The sequence below is a fragment of the Lygodium microphyllum genome, chromosome 4 (genome assembly GCF_053477565.2).
Source record: "Lygodium microphyllum isolate KBCC chromosome 4, Lygodium_microphyllum_v1.1.10, whole genome shotgun sequence".
Lineage (NCBI taxonomy): Eukaryota > Viridiplantae > Streptophyta > Polypodiopsida > Schizaeales > Lygodiaceae > Lygodium > Lygodium microphyllum.
Window position 1 is genome coordinate 1,669,329 of NC_141138.1, and position 10,454 is coordinate 1,679,782.

The window sequence follows — 10,454 nt, forward strand, 5'->3', positions numbered from 1 at the left end:
TGATCCTATCTACATGCCCTACCCTAGAAGGTTTGGAGTTGATTTTAATCAGGAAGTGTATGGTAGATATGACTTCCCTCTGATCTACAATGTAAATGCCTCAATTCCTGAAAAAGAGAGCTTGATTTTCAGTAAAAGAGGGACCTCCGACCATCTATAGCAGGTTTCCTCCTCAAGGACTTCTCCTCATGCCGCCTTGACCCCGCTTTCATCACCACATGTAACTACCTCTACCTTACTATGAATATTACTAGAACAAAAACCTATTGTAGAGGAAGAGTGGTTGATGCCCCTCTTTTTTTATCTCAATGTTGGGATAGATAGTTGTGTGATGGTGTGCCTCATGATGAGAGCCACTCTCTTGCCAACATTTTTTTGTGCGAGCCTCTTAAAAGACATGAGTGATAGTAGATTCACTGGGTGTAACCACTTGTTTTTGTCATCTACTCCACTCAATGTAAGAATCAACTTAAAGAGGTACCAAGGCATTCCTCAGTAAAGTAAAGCCCTCAAGCTACCACGCAACCTAGTCCCTGCTCATCAACGTGATGTCTCTTAGCATGCTCCCTTATTTAAAAAAAAATTAAAAAGAAAAGAGAAGAATAAGAAAAAATAGAAAAATAAAAATAAAAATAAGAAGAAAAACAAGAGAGAAAAGAAAAGATGAGAAAAAGGAAAAGGACAAGAAGGAAAGAAGTAGAAAGAAAAGAAACACAACAAGGAAATTAGCCCATCTGTACTCTATGAGGATCACGAGCTCTGCATCTAGCGACCACCCTAGACCTTCCCCCACTTCACATACCTAGGGCACATTAAGAGTAGGACACACCTAGGGAGCTCCTGATCTCCTCCTATGGTTAGAGACATGTTTCCCTAAATCACACTCACTGCATCTCCCTTTGTACATGAAATGGGTCCTCAAGTATGGGACAACAACATTGGCTTGTGCCTACCAACTCCCAGTTCCACTAGCACAAACACCATGTACTACACAGTGAGGTAGGTGTTGAGATATCGAGCTCCACTCGTGATATGCCAGGGTGACCGTTGTGCATTTATGTCACCACTTGTCAGTTGCAGATGTGGTTGGTACACCGCCCATGAATAATAGCTAGATGACAACTATCCTTATCTACTCTAGTTCGTGGCTCAGTTAGTATGCCACCTTAGTTATTTGAGTTTGGTTTTGAGACCCATATATAGGGTTCTTCTATTTCTTTGTATGAGAGTTCTTTTTGGCCTACACAACTAAGAAGAGGAAAACTATTTTCAGCCTCCACCTCTATGTGTATTCCCCCATTGTGCAAGCAAGAAAGCTACAAGTGAGACTCCTTCCTTCTCTCCCACAATCTTGACATGGTATCAGAGCCTTGTTCGTGGTAAGGAGCTCAAGAAAGCAAACCAAGTTCGTCGTGTTCTGGTAAGAGGAGCAGTGTTGCCTTCATTTTCTGTTTTGGGAGCAGATCTCCGTAGGTAGCACAACCGGAAATTGCAAGAGTGCATTGTCTCAGGTTGAGACACCCTTCACGGTGAAGCAAGAGGGTAGTATATGCTGAGGGAAAGGCCTTTAGCCCTTAGTGACCCTATTTTTTTGATTTGAGGCCATTTCGGGGCCTGTTTTGGAGGCGGAAGTTTTCTGCAGGCACTTAGGAAAAGACCCTATTTTATGTTGTGCGACCACTGTTCTACAGGTCGGTGAAAAGTTATTGTAAAAATTGCATTGTATGCTTGTGCGCAGAGACATTGGGAGTTACAGAATCATCCTTGTTGCCTGTTGATGCAAAATCGTCACTAGGAAGTGACTGTGTGGTCAAATACCACTTTCGTCAGTTTTGCATATTTGCCCTTGTGAGGTTGAAGCTGTGTTCTTTGCAATGACAAAATTTTTTGCAGTGTTTTGTAATGGCGTCCGATTCTCTTTCACAGATTGTCACTGAAAAGCTTGACAAGAACAACTTCCAAGCATGGAAGTTTAGAATGACAAATTTCCTTATGGGAAAAGGATATTGGGAATTTGTTGCAGGAAATGAAAAAGAACCAGTTCTTCCTGATATTCCCAATCAACAGCAAATGCAGGCATTTAAAGCATGGCATGAGAGAGCCAGGAAAGTTATGTACTGGCTATCTATCAGCATTTCAGACTCTATGATTGTGCATATTCAAGATGCAAGTACGCTAAAGGAGGCATGGGATACTTTGTCAAAAATGTATAGCACAAATACGCAAGCCAAGAAAATGCAGCTCAAGCAAGAGTTGCATAATGTGCAAAGAGAAAATGTGAGCATCAATGACTACCACATGAAGGTGAAGAAGATTGCAGATGCACTTGCTTCCATTGGGTCGCCAGTGGAAGATGATGATTTAGTTTCTGTGACCTTGAATGGTCTAGGAAAGGATTATGCACAGTTCCAAACATCCATTTCCGTCCGTGAAAGATTTCCTGATTTTGAGGAGTTGATTGCTCTTCTAATTTCTGAGGAGCAGAGAAATGGTGGTGCATCTTCTTCACGAGGAACTTCAAAAGAAGTTGTCTTCTACTCAAATGGAGGCAGAGGTAGAGGAGGCCGATCTGGAGGCCATGGTAGAAATCAGAATATGCAGCAAACTCAAGAAAACCAGTCCTATGGAGGAGGACGTGGTAACTCTAGAGGCAGGGGGAGCCAAAGAGGTCGTGGTGGATGGCAAAGAGGCCAAAATGCAAACATCAATGTTGAATGCTACTACTGTGGTAAAATGGGTAATATGGCTAAGGACTGCTATAAAAAACAGAATGACATCATGAATGGAAAATTGCAACAAGGGAATTATGCATCTTCTAGTAGACAGGGTGATGACAGAAATGAGCATTTGTTTATGGTGCACCACATGAACAATTATGTGACAAGTGCAGAAGAAAGCAACTATGTATGGTATGTTGACTCAGGTGCATCAAACCACATGACAGGTCATGCAGAATGGATGGAGGATGCAAGGAAAATGGAAAAACCAGGATTTGTGGAGACTGGTGATGATACTGCACATCCTATTGTGCAGATTGAAAAATTTCCTTTGTCTATGCAGGATGGGAAAAAGAAATACCTGTTCGATGTATTTCATGTCCCGAATATCACCAAGAATCTGGTTTCTGTTGGTCAAATGGTTGAGCAGGGCTTGCAGGTCAGATTTAATCCTCATGGATGCTTTGTTGAGGATATGAAAAATAAAGGTCGCTTGATAGCAAAATGAAAGAAGAAGGGCAGAATGTTTACGTTGGATGCAAATATGTCTGAATTCATTGCAGCAATGTTTGCACATGGGACCGGTGTAGTTGCAGATATTGATATCTGGCATAAACGCATTGGTCATGTTAATGTACAGCGACTTAAATCAATGCAGGCCCAAAATATTGTTGCAGGATTGCCTAAATTCAAGGTTGAAGAAATGCATAAGATATGTGAAGCCTGTCAATTTGGAAAACAGGCAAGGAAACCATTTCCTAGACATGTTCAAGAGAGTAAGAAGCCATTGGAATTAATCCACTCTGATGTGTGGACTACTAAAGCTGCATCTCTTGGAGGCTGTCATTATTTTGTCACTTTTATTGATGACTATAGCAAAAAATTTTGGGTGTATTTTATGAAAAAGAAAAGTGAAGTTTTTGGGCATTTCAAAACTCTTAAAGCTATGGTTGAAAAAGAAACAGGTCTGCAAATAAAATGCCTAAGGTCAGATGGAGGGGGAGAGTACCTCTCAAATGAGTTTGCAAGGTTCCTGCAGGAGCGTGGTATAAAGCAGCAATATTCATGCAGTCATACCCCACAACAAAATGGAATTGCAGAAAGGAAAAAGAGACATATTGGAGAGGTATCTCATGCCATGCTTAATGAAAAAGACTTGCCAGATTTTTACTGGGCTGAAGCAGTTGCTACAGCAATCTACATAATGAACATGACTCCCACTGCAGCAATACATGGGATGACTCCAGAGGAGAGGTATACTGGTAGGAAACCAAATATTTCTCATTTGAAGATTTTTGGTTGCATTGCCTATGTTCATGTGCCAGATGAGTTGAGATCCAAGTTGGATCCAAAAGCTGAGAAGTGCATCTTTATTGGTTACTCTCTACAGTAGAAAGGGTATAGATGCTATAACCCTTTTACTCGTAAGTTTACAGTGAGCAAAGATGTTGTTTTTGATGAGATGAGTAGATGGTATAAAACAGTAAATGTTATTGATGATGTAGATGCACAAAATGGTAATGCTGCACAGAATTCACAACAGCAGTCACAAAATATTAGTGGACCTGGAACGTCTTCTAGCAGTGGTTTACATTCTTCGCCATGGACAGGCAGATTGAGATAAGGAGAATCTTCTCAAAGCAATGCAGATAGTGGTATTCAGGTATCATGAAAAGGAAAAGAGAAGGTAGATCAGCCCATGTTTGATGTGAATGCAGGTCACTCTTATGTGGATGGTGAATCTAGTGGCTCAGAACAGAGCATTGATGATGAGTTGGGTATTCCTTCTATTGTTACACCTGGAGTAAGGAAGACCAGGGATGTTTTGAGAGCACTTGGGAGTGAACCTACTTTGCGTAGGTCTACCAGAGCTAGGTATCCTATGGATAGGTTGAAATATGATGGATTTACAGCCATTCACTATGCCTATATGGTCAAAGTGATACAGGAACCAGAACCCACTTCTTTTGAGCAAGCCATGGGAAAAGAAAGATGGGAGAAAGCCATGGATGAAGAAATGGATGCCTTGGAAGCAAATGCTACATGGGAATTGGTACCTTTGCCTAAAGGTAAGAATGCAATTGGCTGTAAGTGGGTTTATAAGGTGAAGCACAATGCAGATGGTTCTGTGAACAGATACAAGGCAAGATTAGTAGTCAAGGGGTATGCACAAACATATGGTATTGATTATGAAGAAACATTTAGTCCGATTGCAAGGATGGCAACCGTAAGAGCAGTCATTGCTATGGCTGCATCAAAGGAATGGTCTTTACATCAGATGGATGTAAAGAATGCCTTCTTGCATGGTGATTTGCAAGAAGAGGTATATATGGAGCAGCCACCAGATTATATGCATGCTGTTCATCCTGAGTTTGTTTGCAGGTTGAAGAAAGCATTGTATGGCTTGAAGTAAGCACCTAGAGCATGGTCTGACAAGATAGGACAGTATCTTGTCACTATTGGCTTTCAGATTTCCAAGGCAGATTTCTCACTTTATGTGAGAAAAATAGAGAAATGTATTATGCTGCTTGTCATTTATGTAGATGATTTGATTATCACAGGTGACAGTGATGAAGTTATCCTTCATGTGAAAATGCTATTGAAGCAGAAGTTTGAGATGAAGGATTTGGGAGAGCTGTGTTATTTCTTGGGCATTGAGGTGATTAGATCACCAAGTGGGATATGGCTCTTACAGAGGCATTATGGATTGGACATACTGTCCAAATATGGGATGACAGGCTGTAAGCCTATTTCAGTTCCTTTGGAGCAGAATGTGAAGCTGAGCGCAGATGCAGGTGAGCTTCTGGAAGACCCTACTATGTACAGATGCATAGTAGAAAGTTTGATTTATATGACTATTACCAGGCCAGATTTGAGCTATGCTGTTGGATTGGTAAGTTAGTTTATGCAGGATCCAAGGAAATCGCATTTGGATGCGGCTAGACGCATACTCAGGTATGTGAAGTCCACATTGCAGTATGGACTACTTTATGAGACTAGGGTTCAGATACAGTTGCATGGATACACTGATGCTGATTGGGCTGGTAGTATTTTTGATAGACGATCTACCAGTGGATATGTGTTCTCTTTTGGGAGTGCTGCAGTCACTTGGAGCAACAAGAAACAGCCTACAGTTGCCTTGTCGAGCACAGAGGCTGAGTATATAGGGGCACAGCAATGGCTGCATGTGAGGTAGCTTGGTTGCATAAGCTACTTTATGATATGCATCAGCCTACAGATGGGCCAGTTGTGATTTATTGTGACAACATGAGTAGTATACACTTGGCAAATAACCCAGTCTATCATGCTAGAACAAAGCACATTGAGGTGCATTATCACTATGTGCGGGAGAGGGTTTTACTAGGTCTTATTGATCTAGTTTATGTCAGCACAGAGGATCAGGTAGCTGACATATTTACGAAGGCATTGGGCGCAGAGAAGCTACGCAAGTTCAGAGACCTGCTTGGTGTGCAGGAATTGGGATTGAGCTCGAGGGGGAGTGTTGAGATATCGAGCTCCACTCGTGATACACCAGGGTGACCGTTGTGTATTTATGTCACCGACTTGTCAGTTGCAGACGCGGTTGGTACACCGCCCATGAATAATAGCTACATGATAGCTATCCTTATCTACTCTAGTTCGTGGCTCAGTTAGTATGCCACCTTAGTTATTTGAGTTTGGTTTTGAGACCCATATATAGGGTTCTTCTATTTCTTTGTATGAGAGTTCTTTTTGGCTTACACAACTAAGAAGAGGAAAACTGTTTTCAGCCTCCACCTCTGTGTGTATTCCCCCATTGTGCAAGCAAGAAAGCTACAAGTGAGACTCCTTCCTTCTCTCCCACAATCTTGACAGTAGGCACACCCCCGAGTAGTGCACTTCCTTTTCTTTTCAAATACATTCTGCAACCCGCGATCAACCACTGACATCGAAGGCCCCCATCATCCACTCAATTCATCCTTGGCCTCCACAACTCCTCAATAACTGTGGTATGTCTCTTCTCCATAGCCAACCTCCCCAAAACCCCATCATTGACCCACATGGTAAACCTTCAACCACTCGAGCCCTTACTAATAACAAGTGCCTTGGGACTTGCACTCGGCTAGGAGGTGGGTAATGTTACAACCCAAAAAGAAGTCCAAAATGAAAAGGCCCCAAAAAGTCAAAAATGGAAGATAGCCCAAGGTGAGAAAAATGGAAGATAAAGGCAAGCTCAGAAAAATGTAGGAAAAGCCTTAAATGTAAAAGAAAGCACACAATAATAAGTGAACCAAATATTCTAGCAAAAAAAGCACTGAGCCTTTGCAATTCATTTTGTAAAAGAGCACCAAGCTCCCTCCTATGCAATTTGTAAATGTAGATGGGCATGGGTGAAAGAATCGTGAAAGTAGAAAGAAATTAGGAGAGAGGACCTAGGGTAAAATGGCTGATCATGTAAAAAGGGATGAGCACCCCAAGAGGAGGAGGGCATGTATAAAAAGGCAAAAAGTAAATGAAGAAGATCATTCTTGTGTGTTGCCAAAACTTGCTCTCTTCTTCTTCTTGTTCTTGCTTGCTTGAGCTTGTGGTTGAGAGAGGGAGTGTGAAGGAGTGAGGGAATGAGTGTGTGAGGGTGAGGGACCATAGTGGAGAAGCTATCCATCTTCTCCTCTCCTCTTCTTCTTTTCTCTTCTCTTCTCGTCTCGCGTGTGCGACAATGGAGCATGGAGCTTGGAGATTGAGGATCAAGCCTACTTGACCTTGCACCTCGGATGATTATGGAGCTACCAGAGTGCTTGAGGGAGGAGGAAACTCGATCGAGCATAGAGGTAAGCTCACTACACTCGTAGGTGTGAGAGCGCATATGGCTATGTGAGGGGTAGCCATTGCACTTGGCTTAAAATATTTGAAGTAATAGGTGGTCCGTGGGTCTTGGAGCTCCCAGAATTCCTCCAAAGACAAAAAATTTCGTATGTTGGGTGGCACACCCTCTCTTGAGGCTCATGGCTATTACAAGGATAATGCCTTAATAGTATTTTGTGAAGGCTAAAGTCAAAGAGTGTCAAAGTAAAGTCAAAGTGCAAGTATCGACTATTATTTTTTGGAAGGATTATAATTTTGTGGAGCTTCATTGTATTATTTTGGACACTTGTATATTATTATTGTACTCATGGATACTAGATTATCATGGATGTATTATTTTGCGAGAGCCACTCTTGTGAACATTGTATTTATCACTCGTGGTTGTATTTATCATACTCGTAAATTTTGCATATATTTCACACATATATTTGTGATTAGATTAGTGCAGGCTTGGTCTATTTAGACTAAGATACAAGCATGCTATAAGGATTGGCCAACCTAGATCCCACAAAATAGATAGGATGCCCAAAAGAGGGCAGAAATCCTAATTCATAGTGGTGGAAATCCCAAAACAACTCAGGGATGCAAATTCTAAAATGCAAAGTGGGGTGCAAACCCTAATCCTAAAATGGTACTCCATCCTAGAGAGATGACCTAATCCTAACCCTAATTTGTGACTATATAAGGGTGGGAGGTCTCAATTGTATTGACCCTTTTGGTACATCCATGCTGCAAAAGCTTTATCAGTGCAACTCTTGAAGATTTGTATTCTCTTTTTCTATTCTATTATCTTACCTCCATTATTGAGAGTGAATGAGAGTGAGCGAGTGAGAGGTATGTTGAGAGAGGGACTAAGAGAAGGTGAAGCTCTTTGTCCTCTTCTTGCTTTTCTCTTATTCTCTGCTAGCTTCTTGACTTGTTGGTATACTTGGTGGTGAATGTGAAGGAGCAATGATATTGGATCATGTTGATCGTGGTCGTGGAACCATCTTTTGAGACTTCAAGCTTTCAAACTACAACACACAAAGGTAAGTGGGTGAGTTCATTACAACTCAAAGCTAGTCTTGTATTCTCGATTTCTTGGGATAGAGATTAGTTAGTTAGAGTGGATTATTGAGAGACAAGATGAGAGATTGTTGCCGAAGTGAGTTATAGCTTCTGAAACTATAAAAGTCCATCCAATGTCTCGATTATCATGTGTTTGGCTCATTGTTTTGGTTCCATTTCCAAGACCTAGGAACCTTGCAACTCCACTCTTTCCTATCACCATAATGTGCAAAAAGACTAGGCATAAGCACTATTCTTGCACCTAGAATGCTTGTGGAATTAGTAAATGGTAAATAAGTTCTATCAACACAACAAACTAGTAGGGTAGAATTTAGCTTGGGTGGCAATTCTTCCAAAACAAACTTCCGAATTATGGACCTCAGCGCTTATGAGTGTTTGCTAGGAATGGATTTGGTTAATTCCAAATAATGCCCATGTCCATTGCGAAAAGCGCCAAATTACATTCCAGAACTCAAAGGGAGAACAAGTAACCACTTAGGGAGAAAGCAAGAAACCCTAAGGTTCAACTAGCTAAAGCCTCCTGAATAGTAAAGGGATTGAAGAAAGGATTACTCGTCTATCTAATTAAACTCAACAAGGTTGAGTAGGATAGTGAAGCCAAGGATCAACAATCTTGGCTAAAAGAATATGCTGATGTTTTTCCAGAAGACCTCAAAGCCCCCACCCGCAAGGGAAGTAGATCATGAAATCAAGCAATTCCTAAGGCCATTGAGCTAAAAGAACAACTCAAGAAGCTATTAGACCAGGGATACATTTGGCCAAGTAATTCACCATGGGGAGCCCTGGTTTTATTTCAGAAAAAGAAAGACAGAACACTGCGCCTTTGTATCGATTACCGTGGATTAAACCAAGTGACAATGAAAAACAAATATCCAATTCCCAGGATGGATGAGTTGCTTGATTGACTCCAGGGAGCAAAGGTCTTTTCAAAGATCGATCTTAGATTAAGATATTATCAAATAAGAATTAGGGAGAAAGATATCCCTAAAGTTGCTTTTAATACAAGGTACGGTCATTATGAGTTTATTGTGATGTCATTTGGGTTAACAAATGCTCCTAGCACCTTCAATAGGTTGATGCAAGACATTTTCGGCCCTACCTTGATGACTTTGTTCTCTTCTTCTTTGATGATATCTTAACATATTCCAAGAATGAAGAAGACCATGAACCACATCTATGAACAGTTCTTGAAACAATGAGAGCCCACAAGCTATATGCTAAAAAGAAGAAATGTGCTTTCTTCAAGAAGAAGATTGAATATCTAGGATTCATAATATCGACCAATGGCATTTCAGTGGATCCTACCAAGGTCCAAGATATACAAGACTGGCCACCCCCAACAATGGCCAAGGAAGTGCGAAGCTTTCTAGGGCTAACGGGTTTGTATAGAGTCTTCATTAAAGACTATACCTCAATTGCCGCACCTCTCACCGACCTTCTCAAAAAGCAAGTCTCCATTACATGGACGTCCACCGAACAATCTAGCTTTGAGAAGCCCTCTTGGTCCCTCACCCTTACTCTCTCACTCTCTTGCTCTCACCCTCACTTTCTCACAAATGAATGTAGAAAGGCAAGCACACAAAATTTGCACATACATGAATAGCTTGTTCTATTCGTTGTCATCCTTTTTATAAAGGATTTTAGGATTAGGGTTTCCCATCCCTCTTGGGCATCCAACCCACTTTTGGGACTCAAGAGAGATTGGCCATCTCTCATTGCATGCTTTTCCTAAAGTAAGAATGAACTAGAACCTTTGCGTTTCTTCTAGGGGAGCCTATATGATATCATTACAACTTGCAAGGGATCAAGATCGGCTTGTGGATTTAC